We start from the raw sequence: 15,837 nt of genomic DNA, 5'->3' as shown, positions 1-15,837 counted from the left end.
TCCGTCTCTTTTGTATTCTTTTCTGGTTTGTGACCTTGCCTGACAGTGCTTACAACTTATTCTGTCTGTATGGGCTTCACTTAGGAAGCTATCCAGAGGAGTGTGAGACTGTCTGCATTGTTGTTATTTATCAGCCTGTCATCTGCAAATTTCATCGTCATGGTTTTATATTTACTTCCAGTCCGTGGATGCAAATGCCAAACAGCTTCAGGGGAGGACCAATCCTACCACATCCCAATAGAGACACTGGTATCCCGCACTAACGGGTCTCCTGAGCACCCATTAACCTGTGCATCTCTGATATGGCAGATTGTTTTTAGTAGTAGCCCTTTAAAGGGAACTAATTAATAGCTAGATTGATCATTTAGGAGGTTTATATAAGCAAGGAAACAGCAAAGCCTGTATCTAGTGTTGTCTGTAAGGAGGCAAGGTGAAAAATTGCTGGTGTCTAGATGGCTGTGGCCAGCTGCAGAGTGAAGTAGTGGAGGACCAGGACCTGCAGAGCAAAGGGAAAGCAGGCTGGGGGGGAGGAGGGTGGTGATTTTTGAGTGGCAAGGAATTACTGAGCCACAGCAGCATGAGTCCCTCATGCTTTGTTACTCAAGTCCCTAGATCGGGAGCGGGGATGAACCAAACAGCCCTGTGCAACACTGAGAGTGACTTACTGAAGAGGACCCTGACTGAAGAGCTCTAACATCCCGGACCACATGGATGCTAAAAAGGCCTGAACCCGGGGGCTGGTTAAAGAGCCGGGGGTGGGTCTCAGCACACGTGGTGGCTGCATTGCTTAGCACTGCTCAGCTGGCACAAGTCCTGCCTCTGCATTTCATACCGTGAAGGTGTAAACTTACACCCCTTCCCCAGAAGCAGAAAAGGCCAGTCCGTTAAAACCAGGGGGAGTGCAGTTCTGCTGCTTGCTGTACAAATCATGTGGGAACCTCTCTAATTCCAGCCTGCAGCATTTACATATTTAATCTCCTTTTGCTGTTTTTTGAGATTTCTCACAAATGCTCCTGCTTCAGGAGATCCTGCCCAAATGTCGCTGCCGCAGCACAACCTGACCTTTCCTGCAAGTGCTTGTCTTGCCGTTCTCACAGCTCCCAGGTGTTCCCTGCTCACACTGAGGGTGAGACGTGCTCACAGACTCCTGCAGTATGAAGGCGAACTGCTGAGATGAGTTGTTTATTTCAAGTGGCATCTTCTGGCTGTGACTTGGATCCTGCTGTAAGATTTCAGTGGATGGAGCCAGTGTGGGGTCCCTCAGAACTCAATTACATTTAAATCTAACAAATTTTCTTTGTGTTAACAAAACCTCTTCTGTGGTGGTCATTTTTTGAAGACAATTAAGTGAGGTCAGTAGAGGTCTGAGCTGCTTCTGGCCTGGAAATGGAAGCAGGACTCAGTTCCAGTCTGAAAATCTCTGCTGAAAAAAAATACCTAGCTGTTTTGGCAGCATCAGTATGAGAGCTGGCCAGGAGTCCTGAGTGGGTTCCTTGTCTGGGAGGTGGCCCTGTATTGAACTCACTAGCAAGAAAAGATCAGTTGCAATAAATCTCTTCTGAGGTTTGTCAGTGACCTGTCCTCTTCTCTCCTCTTCCTCCACTCCCTCTGCTACAAAAATCCTTTCCTTTCTTCTCTTAACAGTCATTCATATCTGGTCACGTAGCGCGTGTGGTCATGCTCCAAGGTGCAGTGAGTCCTGGTGTGCTCGGTGATGCTGGGAAGGGAATTAGCTTCAGCAAAGGTTAACAAACGTTAATGTTAACGTTAAACGTTTCGAGCAGTGTCTGAGTTAGTCACAGGCTCCTGTTTGCATCCTTGGCAGGATGGCGGGTGCTTCAATTTAGATGTGAATTTTGTCCCAGGCGGTATGGCTACAGAGGATTCTTCACAAGGCACTCTGGATTTCCTTTCTGCAGTGAAGGCTGGGTCTGTCCCTATATCTGGTGCTCTTGTGTGGACCTTTCACACCTTCACTGGAGCAGAGCTGGGAAATGAAAAGTTCTCTTCTGCAGTAAAATGAAAGCTGCCCCCACGTAGTTAGGAGTGCCTCTAGCTAACATAGCGAGAAACTTTGGGCTGAAGAAACTGAGGAAACGCATTTCATAGTTGCTGAGTTGGGTGACTTCGCCAAAACTCAAATCTTTTTCTCATACCCAGATGGCACCGAAATCAAAAAGGTTATAATATTTCAGCAAGCTCGCTGCCTCTGCCTGCTTCACTCCTCTTGTAAGAGTTAAAACAAAATAACTAGATGGAGTTTAAAGAAAAATGCCCCTCTTCCCTTGTAATTTTTAGGACACTTTGAGTTCAGTACAAAAAAAACTTCTGAAAGCTTTAGACTTCAGGGTTGTGTGGCAGGGCACCATCTGAAAGCCCTGTTGAAGGAAATGAGCAAAGGACAGCACAGCTGACTGTATCTGTGGGCACAAAAATACCCCAGTGCATACTGGATTTAGAACCCTTGCCGGTAAATTTTTGAGCAACCCCTGGGCTGACTGTGGGTTTCTGCCTTGGCTTCGCTGACGCCAGGATTTCACCTCTGCTCTCTTCTTGTGTCTGGTCTCAGCCACGTTATCGATTCTGGCAGCCAGCAGCCGGTTCTGCAGCAGGCTAGGTCTCTTAAGCGTTAAGCCTTTTGACTCAGTTACTGCTCTCACTTCTTTCCTGGGTAGGGTTTAGTGTGGCAGATTTCCTACGGAGACTCTGTTCGCTGTGTTCAGTCTCTGCATAGAGCTGGGTTGCAAATCATTTACTCGTAGCCTTAGAGCTGAGAACCCAACCCTTCCTGGTTCCTGGCCTAAGCCAGCCTGCTTACCTACAAAGTGTGTGCCACAAAGCCTCAGCTGTTCACCTCTGTGCTGCATCCAGAACTTATATTTTGAACCGGAGGCTCTCTGGTGGAAGAATATTCTGCCTCACTTTACTGTCCACTGCTTGGTACTGCTAATTCCTGCTCATTAATATGCATCTCTGCCTTGGTCAGTTTTGATTTCAGAAGTGTTTCTTCACACTAAACCTTGTCCCTTTATTTTCATTGTAGAGACTCTTTTAAAGTGTTCCTCGCCTACTCTTATGTGTCAGAAAGCAGCAGGGGGCAAACATCTCTGCAGCGCAGCCAGTATAGCTGGGAAACCCAACAGAGAGGAGGCTAATGCTTTGGCTGAAGTGACCTGTTATTACAGCGGAGAAATATGTTTGCATTGAAAGGATAATCACCCATTCATCCAAGCAAGTTAAACAATAGGGACAGAGGCTTTGGTTTTCTCCGATTGTTTCCCAAAGCAAAAATGATTTATGTCTTCTTTTTGAGACTATGGGATGTCCTGAAGGGTTCATTAGAGAGAGCCTTGCAGCTGCCAAAAGAACCGGCTAGATTATGGAGCCTGCAGCTAATTTTTTCTGTCCTTGTCCTCTTCCTACAATGAAGAACTATTTTGCAATCCAGGCCTTGTTTGTGCTGTCCCACATGGTGGGAGGCTGCTCTGTGCAGCAGTGCAGAAAAAAGTGTCTGTCCCCAGCCCAAAACACTGTCTCTACCTCATCGTGATGGCTTATGATGCTAAGCTTTGGAGCATATGGTATGTTCTCTATGCTGCCTGTAGGTATCACAACAATCACATGGTCATTTCAGCACTGAATTTTGGCAGCAGTTGGTTTTGCAGTCCTGTGTCCCTTGCAATGGGATCAGCAGAGCCCAGCACTGCCTAGAGATGCAGAGGGCTCAGGAGTCCGACTGTGCCCAGGACTGGTGCAGCCTGCGTATTCCATCTGTGCAAAACCAGGCTGCATTGCCCATGCCATTAATGGGGCTGAAAGGCTGCTCCTTCCTCATTTCCTAGCCGACTACTGGAACTGTAAACCCTGGGGGCTGACGACTGCAAAAAAGGCTTCGATATCCTGCAGCCTGTCAGTTAGGCTGACAAGCCCTTAATGTTTCCCAAGGTAATAAATAAGCGTTACAACTTCTCATTAATTGCTGGGAGCCAACCCTTTCTGAGAGGGAGGAGGATAGGACATTATTTCTCTACAAAGTGAAGCAGAAGGATGGTTGACGCAGTGTAGACAGCAGAGATTTAGGGGTAGCTGTGATGGCAGAGTTTATTTGGCCACAGCTTGAAATTGAGCTTAATTTTAAGTAATGCCTTCAGTCTGGAATTAACTAGGAAGAGCTTCTTGCCTTATCCCAGAAAGCTACTGGTAAAAATGCATCAAGTGCACTACAGGCTCAAAACTCTGTGCAAATATGCAGGGATTTATGTACAATACACGTATGTATATTAATGCACAAACTCTCCACCTAAATGCCGTCCCCGTTGATCAAAATCCTTGTAGTCCCTGAGCTGTGCTGGGAGCTGTGTTGGTTAGCCCTGGCTGAAGATGTGAGCACTAGTGGCATAAATTCCATCAGGCTGTTCTGTAAATTCTGTATCATCTCCTGCACTGATGTCAGTTATTTGCATTATAAAATCTAATTGAAAACCTACAAAATTAGATTTAGGAGAAACTGGAGACTGAAGCACTTTGCTCAGGTGATAATTTTATTTACTGTTAAGATATTGCTTAGACCTAAATGTGAACGTATTCTCTGTTCCTCCATCATACACGCACCTAGGCATATAACATCCTCTTTAATTTGATTAAAAAAATGTAATTGTATATGGCTGAGCAACTGTTAGACTAAAATCATTGGATCAACTTTGAGAAATAAACTTAATGTGCCAGATTCACTGGGAGCACCCAGTGACACTACTGTGTTATAGCACAATATTAAATAGTGTAGGGGCTTCCCAGCTGGCTGCAGGAATCTGTACATTAAAACCTAAAACACAATTTGTTGCCTCTTAGCAAGAGACCTACAGGAAATAGGATTCTCTAGAGCAACCCTGCAAGCATCTGAAATAGTATTTACTTACATTACAATGACAGGAGCTTGCCATTTGTCAAAGGGAGTTACAGGCTGATCTTGTAACCTAGAAGACTGGTGTCTGAGTAGATTTTGTTGCTGTATCCATGCGGGGACAGATGCTCAGCTAGTGGCCACACCAAGCTCTTCATCAAAGCCTCTGGAGCCAGGCTGAGCCACACCAGCTGACACATCTGCCACGTATTTAAGCTACTACAGTGGGCAGGAAGATTTTCAGCTGTAAAATCTTGCTGCTCCCAGCCTCAATGGCCTGTTTGATTATACTGCTTTGAATGAACCCAAAAATAGTTTGAAGAAAGGAATTTCTGCCACCACTTCATCTTTCTATAACATCTATGTTGTTTGTGAAGGTGAGCAGGGATAACACTGACCCAGCTTTCCCGTATCAAGCATGTCTCTACTTAATTGGTTTCAGTGAGGAGTTCCAGCTAGTCTTGTATGCATTAAGCGCACACTACAGTTTCTGGTGAAGTGGCTATGTTTTGGAAACAGAAACATGTCTTCTGCTGCTATAAACTAGTGGGGCTACAGTAATGGATTGTGATACCAGATGTAGGAATTTGATCATGAGTCGCATGATAGCTGACAGCTGGGCTCTGCTGCCCGGCTGGCAGGACTTGAGTTGTTGAAGCCTTCTGCAATAAGAAAGTTTTAAGAAGATTTCTAGCCTGTCATGGGCTCTGAACTCATCATACGGCTCCTTATTTGCCCTGACTACATGAGCTGATTTTTTTTTTTTTCCTTAAGAAAAGGAGAGGGGAAAGGATGCAATGTCATGATCAAATTGTTTCTTTCTCATTCAACATAGGATTTTGCATGTGAATAAAATTTTTGTCATTTTCTCATCCAGATCGTTGCTTGTTCTAAATGAGGCCTTTGGCTGATCATGGCATTTATTGGCCTAGAGAGAATTTATAAGCACTGAGAGAATCTGAAGGAAGAAGTGTTATGCACACACATTAGTGCATTATCTGCCAGGTTTTAAGAAACTGCTAGGGTTTTGCTAGCATGTTTTTAAAAAAAAAAAAATCACACCAGAAAATTGAGAAACTGGGTCATCTGGATTCATTTGCTGCATATCTTTCCAGCTGGGCTTTTGTTGCTGCTCAGACTGACATATATGAGCTCACATTGTAGTCACCAGGATTGTGCATCATCCTGCGTGCCTGCTGTCCTTGCCTCCTACACGCATCTTGTTTATACTCCAGGGTGTCTGGAAGGCCCAGATCAAGGTCAGAGTTGTGCTGCAGCTGACTGTGAGCTTGCTTACGAGCAACAAAAGGCTGCCTCTGCCTCAGTGAGGGTACCTGGTAGGTACAACAGGCAAAGGCACAGTGACACGAGGGGACTTACACAATGTCATGCAGCATATTCATCACAGAGAGGGGAAGAGCCAGCTGGGGTGTCCCAGCACTGTGCCCACCTCCCTGGACTGTTCTGCCTCACTCCTTATTCTTCCTCAGCTACTTGTTTCTCTATTCCTTTGTTCTAGACAGCACAACACACACCAGCCTCTCCTGTCTAGACTGATTTTCTCCCTCTTCCCCGAAACCCTCCTGAAAAATCTGCCAGACCTTCTTTGGGGCAAATGCCAATTTGGTGGCTGTGTTTAAATTCAGTGTAATCTCATTTTATGGTGAGTAGTGATCAGAAAGGCTAAACTGTGAAGCTGAGATTATAAGCAATAAGAACATTGCTTGTTTGCATAGTGTACTGAACAGAACCGTTCTCTGTCTTATCACATGAATCTTTTTGTGCTGTTAAGATACTTCTATTTTCCTATACAAAACTTGTATTCTCTGCTATGGCAAGGAAGTTTTGTTTGATCCCAAGCACCCAATGAGTTTTCTCTCCTATAGTTTGGATTCTTCTGGGAATGAGGCTACTACGGGTTGTGCACATCCTCGCCTGTCCTTTCTCCTTCCCCCATAACTTTTGATTCTTATCGAAGAAGGGAGATCACTACAGTTTTAAGTTCCTATGAGCTGCATACACAGCAAGGGCTCCTAGGGAAGGAGATGCTGTTAGCACCCTGCTCTAAGAGGCTAGGTCACAGATTCGCCTGTTATTAAGCTTTTGAGATCCACATAGGAGAGTTATTAATATGTCGCAGCTGCAGAAGCTTTGGTCAGAGCACGCACCTTACTCAGCCCCAGATAATCCAACTATAAGACATGATTTTTCCTTGCAGAATGATTTGTTGGCTGATTCAAGTGAACATTATGGGTATTCTTCCACTTGGGGTCTTCTGTAGAAGATGTAGAGCAACTGAGCAACAGATGATGCACCAAGCTCAACACATTTTATGATCTTTTCTTTTAGGTGGAAAAACTGGCAAAGTACTTGGACCCAAATGATTTGGGAAGAATCAATTTTAAGGACTTCTGTCATGGAGTTTTTGCTATCAAAGGTATGTGTATATTTCTTAAAAAAATCCACTTCAGTTCCACTAATGTTTCTCTGGTTGCAGAAAACGTAATGATCAAAGACATCCTCTCTTCTGACTGTGGTTATTTGTAGTGACAGTAGGGCAACTCTGGGAACAGCGCCAGTATGTTTTTCCTTTTTGTGCATCTCATGTATCAGTGGCGAGCAGTGCTAGATTTCCTACATCCACAAGTGCTTGTGTGTTGGTTTACTGTTAGTTTTTCAGAACAAATGTGATGTGGTTTAAAGACAAAGGTATCAGAATAAAGAGTAGCTTTGTGGGTAGCAGGCAGTGCCAAAGTCGGATACTTCCAGGTTCTCATCTTGTTCTGCTGTTGATTTACCTAAGGAAGTTAGAGAGCCCTTGGGCTTTAGTTTCTCTACTAGGAAATGTAAGACTGTTATACTCTTCTTGAGGTATCTGCAAGGTATAGTTAATTCATGTTTTCAAAGGACTTGGGGACATGTATTGGAGTGAAAAGGGTTAATGACAGGTTGGCCATGCCGTGCAAGCCCTGAAGATAGAGACCAGGTAGATCAAACCATCTCCTTTGCAAGGAAACTCAGTCCTTGACAGAAGACAGACATTATTATGCTTTATAGCTTAGCCAAAGGGCAATGAAGCAAACAGTGAAGAGAGACTTTAGCCATTTTGCTGCTGATTAGTTTTCTAGCTTCCCGTAGCAAAATAATCCAGCCTGTCCTTTAACAGACACATAGTATGTCCTTAGTAAAGCGCCAGAGTGCTGTCACAGCCCAGAGGCTTCACTTCAGGGACAGGGTGAATGTCGCAGTGATCGTAGTGTGATTCCAGGAGAAGCCTCTGTAGTTTGCTATGATGAGATTATTACAAAGCCATAATGATGCAAGAGCATAACACCACAGCAATTTTAATTAACATTTACGGCAGCCAAGGACAGTGTATAATTATATAAAATTACAGTGAGAGGCTGCTCTCAGTCCATGTTCGTGGAGACGCCTTCGAAGGTGATACTGATACGTTTGAAGAGAAGGCAATAGAAAGCCCAGGAGGAAAGTTAATGCATTAGTGTATAGACATTAAAGTCTATACTAGAGGTTTTCCTTGTCCAGGAAATGCTGTAGCAAACTGGGTTCTGGGTTAAATAAGACACAAGCTCTGTAAATCATTTGGTAGTCCTCTGTAATTCACAGTCTAAAGAGGGGCACAAATGCACAAAATATGATCAGGAAGGGATAGATGTGACCCAGAAGAACATCTCTTCTGTAATAACTGTGCCCTTGTCCACAGTGGGCAATACCCTTAGCGAAGGAGTGGGCAGCTACATTTCCTTACTGTGAGGGACAGCGTGTGCATATTGACAGTTACCGGAGAGTGATGATGTCTTGGGAGTTTTCATCCTTGCTCACCTTGTGGGAACTGATCCATGTATTCATATCCTAAGGTCTAGTCCTGCAAAGATGTGACTGAATCAAACTCTCTGGAATACCTTGTACTCCAAGTTTATGGATAGCTTAAAGCCCTTATGCAGAGCATATTATAGGTAGGGTCCCAATCATGTGCTTGATGTATATTAGTATGTATATGTGAACAGATACAGAGAAATCATCCAACTCTGCAGCATCACCTAGAGCTCTCCTAGCACATCGTTACCATTGTCAACACTTACACCACGGTGTCAGTGCCAAGTGTGCATAATCACAGGAGCAGTTGTATCTATTTCTGATAAGACATTGCTACGCATGCTTTTACAGCATCCCTTTAGAAAAGCTGGTTCTATTGCTCACCTCACGGGATGGAAGTTTTATTGGCCTTAGCTACCAGCCATACCTTTCTTAAAAATGAAATTGGTCATATTCAATGTTCAGAAAGTTCAGAAAGGGTATGTCTGCCTTTCAGAATGGAAAGTTTCCACCATGTTGTTACCTCTCACTTTTCAGTGCAGTCACATGCCAGGGGTAGCAGGAGGCTTGTTACCAAACAAAAGCAATTTATGTTGGCAGTAACAGATTATAAATATGATTCTTTGACATCTCAGCCTATTGCAATTGCTTGGGGCAATCAGATTAATAGAGCAAAATGAGATCCTACTATAAATCCAGTGGTTTTTTCAGTAATGGAGTATGAAGCTGTGTTATTCTTAGCATTGGAAGCCAAATGTTTAAATTCAAGCTTTACTATCCTAGTACCTTGCCGTATTTCTTATTTATGAGACTTCAAATTAATTTGTCTCATAGATGCTTGCCTTTATAGTACGCTGAAGAAATTTTTTGCTGCACAGAGATGATAGAGTGTTTTTTTGGTAGTTCAGTGCCTTGAATTTGTTTAAAGCATGAGGTTTGAAGCATCTAGAACAACAGGTTCAAATCTCAGTAGTAAAGAATTGACCTCTGATGATGTCAATTTGAGCATTTCAGATCCAGGTATGGATCTTAGCAAAAAACTAAATGTTGGAACCTGAAAAAATCCCAAACATCAGTGTGTTGAGTGTCTGCTCTGTACCTGGTTGGCAGCAGCTCTCACTGCAAGGAGAAATCCTGAATCTTGGATCTAAAATCTGCAGCTTGGCCTCTCTCCTCCATAAACCAGGGCATTGTTCACTCTTGCATGGTACAAATGAAAAGTGTTGTGCTCTTTTACAAGTGGACATCAAGCCTTGCCTCCTCGTTAGTGCTTCTGAGCTGGATAAACCTCATGACATATGAGTCATGTACCTCCACAGCAGCTGCTGGGGCTGTCAGGTGGAAAAGGCAATTAATCTTCAGTTGCGGAGTAGCAGGAGCTGTGGGGAAGGATGTGCTGAGGCACCTCACTAACAGCAGGGACCTTTGGAAGTGATGGAGATGACTTTTTCAAGCAGAGGTATCTATGCTAGAGGGGACAAGTGTGTTGGAGGAACTCATTCCTACTGTGTCTCTGGAGTCTACTGGACAGGCAGGGTGCCTTCTATTTATGGAAAGCCTTGCTTCTTTTTGCTGGACCTTTGTGGATTAAAGGACTTTGCCTCAGCATCTGTGCTGAGCCCCTGCTGTCGAGACTGCTTTCCCCACGCAATTAGGCTCTGCCAGAGCCAGGGACAGGCTTGCCATCAAATTTAAAGCTTTGCAGCAATTTAACTGGAATGCCAGTATATGAAGGTTTTACTCCTGCTGAAGCTGCCCTCTCTATCTGCTCACTGCATGGCTTTATTTCTAATAACTGCATCAGTCTGGAGAACAATTGCTGTGAAATAACACCTGTACCCTCTTACCTAGCAGCTGTGTCAAAGCCAGTACAGTCTAAGAAGTGGCACTGCTTAGAGACTTTGAGAGCAGTCAGACATCTCTCAAAGGCTGAATTCCCATTGATTTCAGCAGGGTCAGCATGGGATCCATTACTGTTTGCCCAGTGGAGTCAATGACTGTTTTTGCTGTACTGAATTTATTGTACTGGTCCAGTAAATATTTTCTGCCACTTGTGATACTTAAAGGCTTGAGTGGAACTGTTATTTCTAATGTGCTATGCAGGCTAGTAGGTTCCACAGTCAGACGTGTTTGCAGGAGCGGGCTCTTGGTATGTTTAGTAGGCTCTAATTTAGTCTGACCTGTTCCTTCTATTTTAAGATTTATGTTGTCTTTCCAATAGTCTCTCTGCTTTGATATTCCACTTAAAAAACCCCCAAACTCTGACAAATAAAGGGTGAGCTCCCCCTACTGACCTTGGTGTTGCAGCTCACAGAGATGAGAGGGTACAGCACAAAGAGAAATTAATGCAGAATTAAAAGATAAAGGCAAATGTATTCCAACTTTACAACTTATTTTAACCATGAAAATAACACCGACCACTGTGTACTAACTGGAGGGTAATGGCTTTCATAATGGGAGAGACCGAGCCATGTTAGCACAGAGCATTTCTGCAATAATGACTCTGTGCTTTAGCAGAATCACTGTTTTTTCAGATGAAATCGTACAGCCTGTTTTTCTCCTGGAGCAAGAGAGTCTTTTCCTCATCTTGTAAAAGTTTTAAGGACACTTAAATTATGCTCTGTTATGATATTTGAAAAGGGAGAGTTGTAGGAGCTCCTTCATATTCATTAACGATGTGGAAGAAGTACAGTTGTGAATTTATATGCTTCCCCACCTGCAGCAATAGCAACCTCCTAATCTTCAAAATAGTAACACAGACCATTGTGTGCCTTCAAAAATCCGTCTCTGTGCTTCCCTGGATCTTTAGGCATCTAATTACTGCAGTTGGCTGGAAAGCTTCTAGAAGCAGTCTTTATGTGAGCAGATAAAAGTTAAAAAGTAGATATCTTTCTCCATGAGTTCCTAGCAATTTTGATGAAAATTCCAAGAATACAGATTTGCCCAAAGCTTTAAAGAAATGTTCAAAAAGGGAAATTGGCTGTTCTGGCAGCTCAGACTGTGACAGGTTATCATCTGGACTGTGAAAGAATATGAAGATAATTTAGTATAAAATTTGATGATTTTTTTTCAAAACAAAGTTTTCCAGAGCAGATTATGTCTGGCCTTCTGTTTCACTGGAGATTTTTATTTTTTAATTTGCTTTTATAGTTTCGTTCAGATGCTCCAAACAAACATATTTCTCACAAAACCAATGCCGAGTTTTGGCCATCTCTTTTTAACTAACTTTAAAATCTAGCTTACAGTCCCATAGCTGTATTGCACCTGCTTTGCCCTGAAGATCCAGCATGGAATAAGAGATGAATATGCTGCAGTCATGTAAAAGGAGTTTAGCTTTATTTGCTCGGCACCAGTATTTGTAATACATACTGATACCTAAGACCAGGACAGCTGCACTAGCACAGGAATTTCAGTAAAGCACTGCAGAAAACCTCAAAGTCTTTATGAACCCATTTAGGCTCATAGCTATAGATTTCAAACTTCACAGTGCACCATATCTGGAGATGATTTGATGAATCTATCCATTCTTTTAAGAATAACTTATTGACAGGAGCGGTACTTGGGGTGGCTCCAAGGAGAAGGACTGTCACATAAATGTGAAGAGCTGAGCTCTCCTGTTGTAAATTATGCTATAGCTGTTTAATGAACTGAAGTTGGTTACTCTTAAAAGTACTTCAGAGTTTTCTAAGACTCAACTAAAATTTACTAAATACAGCCTGAAAGAATAAATGAGTCTAATACACCATTAAAGATCCAAGGATAGATAAAGTAAAAAGTTATTGCTCTTAGGAAAAATGCTAGGAACCAACTACATTCAATTAGGTAACCAGCTCTGATTTCCTATAGTATTAAACTTGCTTAATTGCCTGTGAAAATTGCCCGATGCAGTATGGGTTAAATCTCCTTCTTGGAGCATTTGCAGGAAATCACTTTGCCGCAATTGTGTTTATTTGTGGCCAGAATGTCCGTTTGCAAATTGACTGTTTGTTAGGCTGTGAAAACCAATTTTTTAAAAATGAAACTGAAGGTAAATTTATAAAATTAACTCAAGAGAGAAGTCATGTCTGGCATTCCTGAGTGAACTGAAAAAGTTAAAGGTTTATGTCTTCCCCTTCCGAGGCTTGTAAAACACTTTAATCATCTTTGCTTAGGACTATAGATGACCCTGTGCTGCCTCTGGACAGCCAGCACTGTGTTTTGAGAGTTGACAAGTCTTAGCCAGGTATTTTCAAGAAAGGAAAAATCTTAGCTGGCTATTTTCACAAAAAGAAAGGATAAATGACCTAGTCGTTTTGGTGCTACTAAGAATCCTTGTTCTGCAGCACACTTCTGACCAGGGACAGGTCACTTGCCATTTTACTTCACTTTGCCCTGCAAAGTGCAAATAATTCCAAGCTCATATGCTGTCCTCTAACCCAATTCTGGCCAAATGAACTCTGTTTGCGTATGCGTTTTTAATATTAGGATAAATAGTTTTTAACGCCGATAATTTTGACAGACCAGACTAGAGAGTGACTCAGTGCTTTGTTAACAAGAACTGATACACGTCTATGTGTTGAACAGTCTTCCGAGTGACACAGAGAAGCTGCCTCTGTGCTGACTCATCAGGTGTCTTTAGCCAGAGAAGAAAATTAGCAGCTTCTGGCCATTCTCATTTTGTGATCTGATAGTTAAATTTGTTCTCCAGATACGAGATTGTTCCTGATCTGTGTCACCCCGCGCAGTGATTTATCTGATGTGCAGCCCTTTAGCAGAGTGGTCCTCCATAGAGGGCATCCTTTTGCGGAGCTGCAGTAAAAACACAAGGACTTGAAACTACTCCTGGGTTAGCTCTTTGCCTCTACCCACTGCCTCACTACGATTGCAGTGCAGCTAAACCTCCTTGCCAAGTGCTGCGCAAAAATGTAGATGAGGAAATTTTCCCAACTGTAGCAAGGGAGAGAGAACATCGAGCACATTAATATCTTCTGATACAAGTAGGCATCCAAATGAAATATCTCTAATCAGCCATGTAAGTGGCTTTCAGTTTTACCATTTCCTGGAAAATGAAGTTACAGCAATAATGGGACATCTTAGTGCAGGAGGTCCTTAAAGTAGCCAGGAAGTATTCCTTTGCTTATTTGCAATGGGTTATTTATGGACAGATTCTAGCCTTGGGTGCATACTGCTGCACAGCTTGAAATATCCATCATGGCAGTTCTGCAAGCCTAGGCAAGCCTGTTTCTTCTGAAGAGTGGTACTGGTGGCAGAGAGCACCATGTGCGCCAGACTAGACTGCTTCCCGTACAAATTGTTGTCCAGTGCCTTAATATTTCCATATGGAGATTTGCCAGAGTAAACCTTGATTTTTCGTTGTTTTCTGTCTGGACTGTGACACGCTAATTCAGTTCACTGGCATTTCCCAGGCTACAAGCCAAAATATATTCTGGTGATAAGAAGACATATGCACAGTATCTGAGACACTCCAGTATCCCCTCTTTATAATATGCCTCTTGTGTAAACCTCTTGGAGTACTTGGAAAATTCAAATTATCATTTAGATAAGGGGAGTGAAAGGTGAGATATATTAGCACTGTTGCAGAAAAACACCGAGTGAGAAAGCTGATGCATTTCCTGACAATGTGCCAAAACCCACCTTCCTGGTGATAATGGTGATAAGGGGTGGCCCAAAGAAAAGACCAGCATCAGAGTCCTCCAGAGTTAAGAGATTCTGATTTGTGTCTTCACAGGGGAAAAGAGCAACAGAGAATTTATTCTTTAAACACAGTTCTTAAGAGGAATAAAACCAATGGCACAATCCTAAGATTCTTGAAGCCAGTGGGCATCTTTCCATTGATTTGATGGATGTTGGAACAGGTTCAGATGTCTGCAAGGCAGCAATGATGTGTTTTAGTCATCTCAGAGGAAAATGGCCTCTCAGCATTTCCTTCTCTTCTTCACTTTTTTTACGGAGTATAATAACATGCAAATCTTCCCAGCAGGATGGAGAGATCCAAGCTGTCATGCCAGCTTGCATGCTAAGCAAACCTCTCTCACAGGGGACACTGGTTGCTGCACACTCGAACATCTTCCCACCAAAAAGTCACCTTTGCAGAAGGAGAGAGTCTCAGATGAACCTACATCCTGAGTCTGTCGGTGCCAATGGAAACTTGGCCTGTGACTTCAATAAAAGCAAGATTCGGCTTTGTTTGCCATTCTAAGCTATGCAGCTAGGTGAACAAATTGGATTAAATGCCTGGCGATGTTCTGGAAATGGGTCAAATGCTTGATCAGCTTCTGTGGTTCTGGATCAGGACATAAAGGCCTGTGCCAAGTAGCTCTCATGAAGAAGCGGTGAGGGCTGCCCCAAGTAGGTTGAGGACAAAGGAGGCGATGCTTTTCTCCCCAGTGTTTTTACTGAATAAATTATAGGCTTGAATTTAAATGGCCAAGGGCTATCATGAAGGTGTCTGCTTTAATGGACAAGGACAATGAAAGAACGGGATCAGGAATAATCTTAGGTAAGAACTGAACAACAAAGCGGGGACACAAGACCTCGCAGCCAAGCTCTAGATTTGAGACCCTGGAGATCTGGGAGCTGTTTGTGACTCTAGCTCTAACAGACCAGTCTGGCTGGCATTTCAAAAGGAGGCAAGGCAGAAGGGGTTTTGACTCCCTTTGTTTTTGGGCAGTTAAATCCTTCTTGCACCTTTGAAAACCCACAGCCTTTGTGATTTTACCCCACCAAAGAAAAAAGTTGGGGGAGGAGATAACTTCTCACCTAACAGGCTTAAATGAAGATTGAGTGTGCTTAGAGGTCTTTAGCTAGAAGCACTGTTGTTAGTACAACTGAATTAGGAAAATACGGCTTGAAATTATGACTGAAGATACTGTTGGGAATTTTTAGAACTGTGTAAACACATCTCCTTCATTACACTAATCTACATCCATTACTGTGGTAGCACTTGGCATTGATTTTCTTTTTTGCTGGAGATAACTCACTTTAATGATTAGATGCTCCATATCATGCAGAGACCTTTTACCAAAGTAAGCGGTTCATATGTGTAAAGACTGTCACAGTGGGTGCTGGCATGAGGCAGTTTGATGAGAAATAAGCTTTGG

This window comes from Platalea leucorodia (assembly GCF_965183815.1).
Source record: "Platalea leucorodia genome assembly, chromosome: 14".
Classification (NCBI taxonomy): Eukaryota; Metazoa; Chordata; class Aves; order Pelecaniformes; family Threskiornithidae; genus Platalea; species Platalea leucorodia.
The sequence above is the reverse complement of the archived record's forward strand: the minus strand, read 5'-3'. Positions refer to the sequence as shown.